At 34.8% G+C, this 12,318-nt stretch overlaps 1 protein-coding gene across 4 annotated transcripts in view; it reads left to right on the forward strand.

Annotated features, from left to right (window-relative positions):
- Positions 1-12,318, forward strand: part of LOC106457294 (phosphatidylinositol 3,4,5-trisphosphate 3-phosphatase and dual-specificity protein phosphatase PTEN-like) — a 103,784-nt gene that overhangs the window by 26,886 nt on the left and 64,580 nt on the right. The window contains exon 1 of one of the 4 annotated variants that reach the window (XM_022383151.1): positions 9,407-9,417. The exons of the other annotated variants lie outside the window; for them this stretch is intronic. The gene's annotated coding sequence lies outside the window, so the exon portion shown is untranslated. Of the gene's footprint in view, positions 1-9,406; positions 9,418-12,318 lie in introns of those variants that run through there. 4 annotated transcript variants of the gene reach the window in all.

A 12,318-nucleotide genomic window follows, 5' to 3' on the forward strand; every position in this document is an offset into this window, starting at 1 on the left:
TAACCTTAACAGTGTTATGAAAGAAAGAGATCTTGGTGTAGTAGTCTCTAAAGCCATCCAAGCAGTGTGCTGTTGCTAGTGGTAAGGCAAATAGGATTTTAGGTTGTATATATAGAAATATTGAATACAAGTCTAAAGAGGTTATAATTTCATTGTACTGGTCACTGGTTAGGCCACATTTGGAATATTGTGTTCAGTCTTGGGCTCTTTACTGTAGGAAGGACATTGAATTGTTGGAAAGGGTTCAGAGAGGGGTTACTAGAATGGTGCCTGGGATGGAGGGGTTGTCGTACGAGGAGAGGCTGAAATCTCAAATTGTTTCCTCTTGAAAGATGAAGAGTTAGGGGGGATCTGATTGAGGTATTTAAGATTGTAAAGGGAATTGAGAGTGTTGATGTATCATCTTTTTTATATTTAACAATGAGAATAGTAGGACTAGGGGACACAAATATAAATTGTGGAAAGATAGGAGTCGTCTTCAGCTAAGACAGTTTCATTTTTCTAACGGTGGTTGGCCTTTGGAATGAGTTGCCTTCAGATGTAGAGGCAGTAAATTTAAATGAGTTTAAGAAAAAGCATGATAAATATATGAGTGATAAGGGCTGGCTTTAAGATTTTTTGTTATTATTTTAATTTAGTTTAGAGGATAGGACAGCTGAGATGGATCAATAGGTCCCATGTTGTCCAAACACATTGTTATGTTATAATTCTGGGGGCAAGTGAAATTTACCTTGCCAACACAGTTGGGGAGTGAGGATGAGCATTCATAATTCCTGACTGGATGAGTTCTGTTTCCTTAGGTTGAGTATAGCAGATAGGATCCTGTCATTCCGAGTTTGGAGTGTTGCCTTTCAGACTTTTTGTTCAGGTTGAGGAGAGGGTTTGTTAACTTTGGTGTTGCTAACCTTCTCATCATGACTCCGATAGATTGGAGCACATCACTCCATAGCTACAGGTTGGGATCCACTCATAAATAAATAAATAAATATATATATAGGGGTCCAAATGCCCTAGCCAGCAACATGGGATTTAGGAACCATGGCACTATAATTCCAACCCCAATCAGTGGAACCTCAGCTATTCGACTGGGGCCTGGTCTATAGTGGTGATGGATCATATCAAATTCTACCCCAAATGGCATGATTTAGGTTCTGAGTAAAGAGCATACATGTTCTGCATTTAGTGCAGTTCCCCCTACTAGGGTACTAATCTTCTATTGGCACACCCACAATCTATGCAGATGTAGTTTGTATGGATAATGCCCTCACTGGCCCCTCCACCTTATCAATGTGGAATTCTAGCTGTAGTGTGAGAAGAGGTAAGTATTTTTCGGAAGTTAACATTTTCTTAAATTGAAAATGTATTTGCGATAATACTTGCCTCCAGTTACACTCTCCCCACTGAGACCCGACGTTAGAAACTGTGGATTGGGTCAGTCTCAAAAAAAGTGATATTTTCTGAATGAGTTGCTTGTATATAGTACCAGGATAGAAGGTGCATTGATGTAGTTGGAGACTGGCATGTGACAGAGATTATCAAGGGCAATTAAGTGGGGAATAGGAGAGAAGAGCAAGTGAGAAAAATTCAGACCAATGCTTAGATGGACAAAAGAAAAGAAACCCTAGCAGTCTAGTAATAGCTGTAGTGTGAGAAGAGGTAAGTATTATTGGAAATACATTTTCAATTTAAGAAAATGTTAACGTTCATTAAGTTTAAACTATTAAAGAAACTAGCCAGCTAATTCACAGTTATACATACATGTATTAGAAAATATAGGTTTAAGAGGACAGCCTTCTTTATGTACTTTTGGAATAATATACAAAATATTTAGGTAACAAAGGGCTGTCGTTATTATTTAAAATAGAAAGGAGTCTGGGGGATCCCTACCTTATCATGGGTTAAGGGGGCAGTGCTCTTTGTCAGAGGCTCAGAAAATTGAATTTTAAGCCATTCAGGACAGCCAAGTCTTTTCGGAGCAGTTTTAAAGGTAAAAATTGTTTCAAAATGAATTCATTTGGTTCTTTTCTATATTTCTCACATATATGATACAAAATTATCACATGAAAAAAAAAAGTTATGATTATCAATGGGAAAATTTGAGCACAGTGTCCACTAGGGGTGTGAGACCATTACACCATGTCCTTGAACAAGGCCTCCTAAGAGTTGGACAAGACAGAAAATTTTAACAAAAGAGAAAGCTTGGCTCAATTTCATTTATTGCAATGAAATCTTCTTTGCTGTATGCAGGATAGAATCTAATAAATGTGTACAATATTTTAGTTAAAACTGAACAATTAGATGTGGGTCAATACGTGCACACAGTTTTTCTCTCCTGTTGTAGAGTGTCTATTCATTGTGCAATGCAAGAAAACCTGACTTTTGCATAAATTCAGAGAGGATATAAATATATAATTTTTATGGGAATCATCATTTTTCACTGTTTTATGTTTTTGTATTAGGACATTCAGTTAAGAAAAAATAGTTAATTGTCTTTGTAATTTTATATTTGTTCAGTTGCAGAGGAAATTTTAACAGCTGGTTTCTGAATTGAAAAATTTAATGAAATATTTTCTACTTTTTTACAAGTAAGGTTCATATTTTGATAATTTACTTCAGATATTTTAGAAAACCCAGGGAAGTCCCCTTCAAACTTCTTTTATAAATTCTATCTCAGAAAAACTTACACTACCTGCACAAAAATAAATTAATATCCATTCCACAACCAAGGGGTTAAACAAACTGATCAATATTCTGGTTGTTGACCAGATGAGTGTGTGTTAAAAAATGTGTGAAAAAACTGATGCTAATGCTGATTTATGTTATAAAGAAGTTGGTAAGATTGTGTTTAAATGCAAACTATTGATGGCTTTATTAACTGTATAAAGCTAGTGGTTGATTTGCAGAAAATATCTGGTTCCTAATGCACATCTTACTATGGTAAATTCCTGATCATTGGGCATTTTAACAGCACTGGAAACAACCTGATTCCTTTGTACTAGTATATTATTCTTGTGTTAATTGCTTACCTCTTTTAAGTTTCATTAAATTATTCAGTTATTTTGTTTTTTGTTTTCAACTTTGCACATTTTTTATTTTTTGTCCTTCAAATTTTTTTAATTTTAATTATGACTTACTTTATTAAAAACTACACCATTTTGGAATTTTTATTGACATTTTTTATAACTTTTAGTTTTTTACTTATTAGAAAAAGATAGAACTATCCAACATTTTGTGTTCAAATATAAAATATCATTGAGTCATTAAGATCAAACTATGTATACATTTTTTTCAGCCATATAATGATGAACTAAATACACATGGAATTACATCTAGGACATTTAAATTCATAGGTAACATTAGATGTTACTAAAGACTATATTCTGTCCTTAAGTCTGTTAAAAAAAAATTGTAGCCTACATTTTAGTATAAAGGTAACATCTATATCTATTTGGGCATAAGTTCCATGAAAAAGCTTGCATAGTTATTTCTTCAATAACATCACTTCTACCAGTACAGAGTAATATTATTGACATGTGTTTTTTCAGCATGTTGTAGATAATTTATTTTACTCTAACGTAATGATTCTTTTTAATGATGCTAATGAAAAATATTTTTTTGTTTCTGTATGTCTGTAAGTAAATATTCATATGTTAGTGACTAAGTAAGCACTATGAAACAAGATCTTAACTAAATATTTTTGAACCACAATGGAAGAAACTGGTGAACTAGAAATATAAACCAGTAGATGCCTTTTTACAAAAAACTTAATATTCAAATTTGTTTCCATTGTTATGTACCAAAGTGTTCAAAAAGGTGAGCTGGTGATGTTTTTGATGTTCAACAGTAAACTTGATATTATTATGACTATTTGAGATATTCAAAAAACTGATTCAGTACAGAAAACTTATTTCTGAAAAAATATGTGTGTGTAAAAGTCATTTGACTTATGGTGACAGATTTTACTTCTGTAACACTGATTCAAGTGAAGATATAACAGTGAAGATTTCATGTATTTGAATTAGCAAATATATGTTAACAGGGATAAGTACTATATGCATTGGAAAAATTGTTAAGCATTAGAATGCAGTGATTGTTTAATAGTGAACTTAGTTTATTATGTTCTTTTGTATTTTCATTTCTTATATTTCTATAAATGCATAATATTTAGAAGAAATAATCTCTTTGTCCCCCAAAATTATGTATAAATTGTATTCTGGGTCACTAAGATTTTTGTGTAAAGACAAAAGTAGTGTAATGCTAAGTATGTAATCATGGATGTGATTGAAATGGTATTGAGCTGGTTATGTTACTAAAGAATGAGTTAAGAATAGCCAGATTTAAGAGACTGACATAAAGTTAAAACATGATGAACCACATTCTCAAGATTTTCTACATACCCATGTTTTAACAAATGATGTTTATAGTTATTAAGTTAGTGTATGCTCACTTATATGAAGTATTATTCTGACAGTTCAGTAGTTCTTTTCTTGTCATGTTTTAGGTCACTAATGGTAACTAACACTTCACAAGTAGAGACAGCATTTTAATTTGCAAATTTCAAATATTTGAGGTTTTTTAATACATCAAGACAAGTGAATACAAGAATTATCCTGTAATGCTTGGTGAGTGTATTTGTGTAAGTGTACTATTCTTTCAATAATTATTATTGATGAATTTAGCTTCGAATCTGATAGTCATATTTCTGAAATACTGAAAGTTTTTCCTTGTTGAATTTGTACTCATTTTGTCAATAAAGTATGTTACCCAAAATTTATGAATGTCTTTTATGCATTGCAGTGCATGTCACTTACCCATAATTCTCCACTCTCTTTTACTTATTGTGCAAATTTTGGGATCTTGTGAAAGCTTTTAGATTTTTTTGTTGATAGTTGTGTTTTTTGTTGATAGTTTGCTATTAACTTTGCTACAGTGAATTCAGAATTCATTGATAATTCTGATGCAAATATTTTCAATGTTTTCAGAACTTCTACAATAAAACTGAAGTCCTTAGTCACATATTCTGCTAGTAGCATGCTGGATGATCCTGTGGCTGCATTGCCAGCTTTTATTGTTTAATGTAGTCATGCTGTTAATTTCAAGTTGCATGCTGATTTTCCTGGCAGGTTTTATGATCACATGAGTGCTTTATGCATGTAACACCCATCATTTTCACTTGTTTTTGAGTAAGATTATTTTCCTTAGGCTTATTCACTTTCAGTGTCAGTAGTGTAGGATTTCTCTTCTAGCTCTAATCCTGACAGCACTTCAGGTGGCCTCATTTCACTCTGTCAGGTATGTTGTATTTGACATCTTGAAGTAATGATTTGTTACAGCTGAGGATACTTATCATGTTAGACATTCTGATACACTCTTACCTATTCTGACACAAAGCTGTCTCAAACTTCTTTCTGCACCGAAGCATTCTTAAAACAATTTAACACTCAGTGCACCAGTCTATATACCCCCACAAATTTCACACCACTTTTGAATATGTATATAGCATGTTAACATCCTCCACCAATAGTATTACACCACCTGTATTGGCACAGCTAGCTCTCTTTGAATCTCCTGCTCAATCCTCATTTTCTTGATTGGCACAGCATCGTTTAAATGAGTGTTTTTTTTTGCATGTGGTTATTGTTTACGATTGTACTTCATTGACATTTCAATATTTTTTTAGCAGTTGTCTTTACATTGTTTGCATTCAATTGTTTAATATTTTTTTTACATTTGTTTATTGTTACTCTATTATATGATAATCAGAATGACCTCCCTATTCAATGTATTGACAAACGAAGTTTCCGCTACATTAGACAACACTTCTGGAATGACTACCCAGGCATCAGGTTCAACTTTATCTGCTGAGGAGGTACAGGCCTTAAATTGAAGGGAGCTAGATTCCTAAATTCAGCTAGCGATTTCTTCTCATTTTCAACCTGACAGTGTTTTTAAGGGTGAATAGAGTCAAGAAGAATAAAATTGGATTCACTTTTTCTGGCAACTTCTTATTTTGGTTTGTCACACACTTCACCTCTACAGAATATCACACCTTTATTTTTTTTACAGCTGGTTAGTCAGGTATGTGGTATATTAAATGTTTCCTTTCCTTCTAGCTTGCAGACTTTGTTGATCAGATATTTATGCTATTAATGTTACCAGAATCCTCTACCATTATTCTTATGTCATCCTACATCCAGATTAGTCCTTCCTCCCTATGACCTCTGTTACCCAGGAATGCCATTTGGGTTTCACACCCAGTTCTTTACCTTCCTCCTCCCACCTGTACTCCCATTTCATTCCTAATCAGCTTCTTTGTCAGGTTCACTCCTTAAGGTGTTATGTGGCACGTACTGTCACCATTTGGGATTCGTGTTCCTGATCTTTTATTCTCTGGAACCCTTCTGTTTCCCATGATCTATTCCCTGTCATACTAACTGGTTGGGTTCGTCAACTCCTTGGCTTGGAACATTCAAACAAGTCGTCATCTCTTCAATGTTCTCATCAAATTTGTTATATTATCTTGTCTTTGAATGCTTGTCTCCGCCATTTGTTGGAAGAAATTGTTCAGGCTGGAACGTGGGTTACTCCCTGTTCCTTCGTTGCTTGTTATCTACATTATCTGGCTGTATCTTTTTCAGGTGGATATTATCTCCCTCTCGTGGCAATTCTACATAAGTACATTTGCCTTTGATGCATCTTTTCACAACATTTATGTTTTCTTTTCAGAGACCCTCTTTTATTGCTACCAGTAGGGTCCACTCTGTGGAAAGTGTTGCCTGGTCAAGTGTGCTTTCACTCAAACTCACACTATATACTGGTAGAGCTGTAATGCCCATTGTAAAGATGGGGTATTCTGTAAGACCACTAGTGGTCTGCCTAGTGGTATATACTAGTATGTCACTGGGTATCTGTAAGTTTAACTCAATGGTGGAAAGTCACTCGTGGACTATCGTGAGTAAAGCAAAAAAGGATTTCTGCCCATCCCTGCCAACCCTTTGATTGTATAAATCAGAGACAGTCTGCTTTTCAAAATAGGGAATTGTGGACACCCATTGCATTTTCTCCAGTGTGATGTTCTTCTGGACTCCCCATCACATTTATTTCCTTCTATTTTTCTCCAAGTGGAGCATGGGAGTCCTTACTACTTACCAGTTCCCAGTTGCTGGGGTAGTGGATCCAGGAGGCTTCCTTCTGAGGGACCGAGTGTGAAGTAGAAATCTACTTTTCAAAACAACTACACATTTATCCACTCAGTGAGAAGAGGGCAAAGCTGGGTTCCCTCCTTTCTTTTCCCCAGGATGCTTATTCTCTGGTGGACTGAATGTTGTTTAGAGTAGGACCAGTCTGTTCAGAATCATCCTTGTAATACTAGGTTCATGTTGACACTGCCCTGTTTCCACAATTGAGTGCATTAGAGGCCCCCCTTTTTGTTAATTTTGGTTGCAGGAGATTTCCTTCTCTGCTATTACGATTGAGTTTGGGGGACTTCGTCTTCCTTGTAATACTGGCAACAGGATGTACATACACTGTTCCTACAGCTGAGAAAATGTTCTTCATCCTCCTCATAATTCTGAGTGCAGGTTGTGTCTTCCTTGCATTTATGGTTGGGTGAATTATGATTTCTGCTCTTAATACTGGTTACAGGTATTGCCCTGTTCTTACGATGAGTTAAGGTTATGACATGACCCCATAATGCCAGGTTTGATTTGTTGTACTTCTTGATCCTACAGTGGTTTTGGGAGCTTGTCTGGTTTCACTCAAATGTTAACTTCCTCTTTGGAATTTCAGTTGCTTGATGTATGACACTCTGTTTACTTGCACATCACATGATCGATATGCCCTAGCTACAGTGTTTTTGTTACTCTAATATTGAGGACGGTTGTGAAACCTCGTCTGTCTGGTGGAGGTTGGATAGATATCTAGCCATGGCTAGATGTTTTTCTCCATTGTTATATTTCAAATTTTCGTTTCACAGAGCAACTCTTCACCTACAGGAGCCAGCTAGCTGTTTTCAGGTCTGATTTGTGAGATAGAGGATGATTCAAACTCACTCCATTTTTTTTATACTATGGATTTCATCTCAGAATGAATTAAGCTTGTGCACTTACTTTTTTTCATCCGTGTCAGGTTCATTTCCAGAAGTAGTGCAGTGCCCCACATGTGCGCTTTGGTTTCACCTCTGAGCACACTTATTATTTCTGGATGGTCACTTTCCACTTGGTTTCACTGTTAGGTACCTTCACCAGCCCCTCCACCTTGTCAGTGTAGGATTCTAGCTCTGTATGAAAGGAGGTAAGGGTATCAGAAGTTAACATTTTGTTACACTGAAAAAATATTTATGATAGGTACTTACCTCTTTTCACACACTTCCCATCTTTCCTCCCCACTTTCAGTGTTATTCCTTTTAGATTTTGCTAATTTTTCAAAATGAAGATTGAGTGGGAGATTCAAAGGGAGCTAGCTGTGCCAGTATAGGTAGTGCAGTACTATTGATTGAGGGTTGGCACATGCTATATACATGTTCAAAAGTGGCACAAAATTTGTTGGGTATATAGACTGGTGTACTGAGCGTTAAACTGTTTTAGCAATGCTTAGGGAGCAGAAAAAAGATTGAGATAGCTTTTTTTGAGAGGAGGTAATTACTTATTGGGAATACATTATCAGTGTAAGCAAATGTTAACTCAGTACATGAATTCATTATTTTTTCCACTTTTTGATATTTGGGTTATTGCTGAAGCTTTCAGAAACTAGCACAGTATTAATAGATTTCACATTACTTTTCAAGTTCTTACACCTCAGATTGGTTATTTAGGGAGGAGGTCTTATATTTTGGCCCATCCTCAGTTTTCTACTCTGCACGTTATGTTTTAAGTTTTTAAGACTTGTTTTTTCTACATAGTTAATAGCTAGTCTTGTTCTCCTGATTCATTTAGTCAGAATTACTTATCTACTTTACAGTTTTCATTACCAGTAGGTCTTACTGATATTGTTTCTATTACCCTATAGCTCTTTATATTTCTTTGACAATGTAGCCTGTCACACTGTATTGCAATGTTCTTTTCTTCCTCATCTTTTCAGCTTTGTTTTGCCTGCAGGTTTCTGACGCATACAGGAGAAGCATGCCAACAGTAGCTGATCAGGATCTTTTTATGTCATTACACTTTTGGTTGTTATTTTTCTTCCTTTGAGTAATTTTGTATACTTTTAAGTCAATGCTCACTACATTTATTCATACATTTTCAATTTGCCTAATGTCAAAGTAGGCAGGGTGTTTTTTTACCAGCTCATTGTCCTTTGCTTTTGAGAATTCCTATGTCTGGATTTTAGTCTGAACATTTTCCAGACGATAATTATGAGAATCTTACAAACATTGGTTTCTCTGGGTGTTTGTGCTATCTACTCTAGCTGACCCAGATTGTCATTCAGAAGAATTTTTTCTCTGTCCATTCAGGGTTGTTCCTTGTTATCTTTCCTCTGATCTTGCCCATCAACATTAACAAATTAGCTTGTGCAGCTGATCCATTTCATCTATCAAAATTTACCCAGATGCTTTCAGCATGAATTTCTGGTTACATCTCATAGTAAAAGCCACTTGGAAATATCCTGGCTTCACGGTCTTGGTACTCTTTAGAGGATATCTTGTAGGTTGACATTTGGATGAATCCTTATACTTTTCTTCAATTTTACCTTCATTACATTAATGTTTTTTCAAGCTTGGAATTCTTTTTTGCTGCTGCTGGTTATTCTCAAAGCCTGATGGAATCCATAACAGGGTGAAATATTTTATCTTCTGCCTAACACCCACTGTTAACTATTTTTAAGGGTGTCTGAGATTGTCAATTATGAAAAAATGAAAATCAACCTTAATTGCAGTGCATTAATAACAGTCTTTTATTTTATTTGGAAACTGTACTTGTATGGATTCATCCAGCCAGGACTTCAGCATGTTATTTAACCTCTGCATTTGCCTTACACATAAATCCATCCTCTGCTCTGGGGCTCCTTGAGAGGATTTTGCCTCTTGGAAGTGGACAGGTGGTGCTATTTGTTGGTTGATAATTTCTTGGTTGGTACTTTCCCACCTTCACTGGCACATCCTTGCATGACATTAGAGATATCAGAAATGGAAGAAACAGTGTTTCAATTCCAGTCAGAAAGGTGATCATCTATACTCTTTATTCTCTTATGTTGATTTTCCCATTGCATTAAAGTTGCTGAGTTACTAATTTGGCCAATTTCATGACTTATTGCCATATTTTGGTTATTTAATAAGAAGGATTACAGCCTCTTGAGTATGTCCACTCATTATATTTGATTGGATTACACCCTTGAGAGCCTTCCACAACAGGGCAAGACATGGTATACCTCTTACTTTTTTATGCCACCACCTGTGTTTGCCCTATAGGTACAGGACATCATTATTGCTTTCACCTACCTCTTTGCCTGTATTAGAGGGCATCAAAAGTAAGGGCAAAGAGGTAGCTTGCTGAGGAGAGTGCCTCATTTCTGAGTGTCCTTTAGGTCTAATCTTTCTGTTAGGCTGGTCAGCTCTGCTCATTATCTCTTAAATCAAATTCTTTAAATTTTTTCATGGTTATGGATTCTGCTCTGACTCTGCTTGGTTACATTTTTATTTTTGTCTACGTTAGTATCTTCCTGCCTTGTTACTTGTAACTAATTTTCTTTATCTTTTCAACAGTTTTCACCTCATTTTCATTGTGGGTATCCTGATTTTCAGTATTTCAGAGTTAAGTCTATCTGATTTGAATTTTACATTATTAGAAATATAATGAATTACAAACAGGTACTTAACTTTGAAATTCTTTCTCATCTGCCTCCCCACAACTGGGATTTCATCATGGCTGCAACTTTCAATAAAATCTAAATTATTAGTGGGAAAGCAGAGTATGTAAGATCTCCTGATGCTTGCACAATAAGTCATGGGATGATGAATAACTGTGTATTGGGAGCATGCTCTAAAATGCATAAGGAAAATTCAGTAATTTTGAGTTGTGTATTTTGTTGACAGTAAGAATGGAAATTCAACAGAAAAAGACTTTCAGTATTTCAGAGATAACTAATTCTTTGAAATTCATTTTAATTATATAAATATAGATTTATTCATGTTTCATTTATATCTGAAAAATTGTATTTTCTTGGAGAAAAGTACATAAATTGTATACTGGAGTTGTAAGACAAAGGCACTGGATTGCCAATTAATTCATCACAAGTGTTTGAATTGGTATAAAGCTAGATTGTGCTAGAGCTGTGCAGTTAGTGGAATTTGCTTGTCATTTTGTTATTGGTAGTAGACTACATTCAACTAATAGATTATCTCATGACACAAATGAAAAAGTGTATAATGCTAATGCTAAAAATTGGGTTCTGATACCCCTGGTGGGTAGAGGATAGATAGCCTATTATGTAGCTTTGTGCTTAAAAATATGATGGCAACATTTTGATTATTTAGATTGTTGCAATACTAAAAAATATAATCATTTGAAAATCTGGTTTTGATTAGTTGATTATTTTTATGTGTTGTGACACTAACTAATAAACTGAATAAACTTGAGTTACTTAAAATTAATAAGGAAAAATCATAACTGCAATATTTTGTTTACTGCATAGTTGGAATAATTGAAAATGGTAATGATCAAAAACACTAGTTGACTATTTACATTAATCAATTTAATCATAATTTGGATTATTAGATTATGTAATGTGACACTAATCTGTGTAACTGATGCTCATAGGTAATTCATTAATCAATTTCATCACCCAACTCTAGTTCTTGTTATTAAAACAATGAGTGGAAAATGGACAAATTTAAGATAATACAAGTTTTTTTTATGTCTTGTTTTTACTAATAATGTTTTTATTTAATGTATCTTCTCTTGTGTGAAGAATTATTCAGAAAATTTGGTAAAGGGTGTTGCAAAATAAATCACACTTTTTACCCTGAAGTAATGACGAACTTGATAGGACCGAGAATATCATTACTAGTGAGAAAACATCATTTCAATGTACTCTTGGGTGTTTTTGACTCTTCAAATTTAATTTTTTGTGAAAACTTGAATCGTGGTGCTCACTAGAACTCAGGTTTGTGTCACATGTGCTGTCTTCGGAATGGCATGGATATTAGTTGCAGACATGCTCAGAGAATTCAAGTTTTCCAATCAACACATCGCAATGCAGATTGAAAAATGTGATTAATGCCTCAAAAGTTTCAGAATTGTCAAATTTGAAAGAGTGGTCCATGAAAAAGTGGTGGAATGTGGGTTGGGAACTCTCCAGATTTAAATCCCACCAGAAATGTCA

This window comes from Limulus polyphemus, unplaced genomic scaffold, assembly GCF_000517525.1.
Source record: "Limulus polyphemus unplaced genomic scaffold, Limulus_polyphemus-2.1.2 Scaffold313, whole genome shotgun sequence".
Taxonomy (NCBI): Eukaryota; Metazoa; Arthropoda; class Merostomata; order Xiphosura; family Limulidae; genus Limulus; species Limulus polyphemus.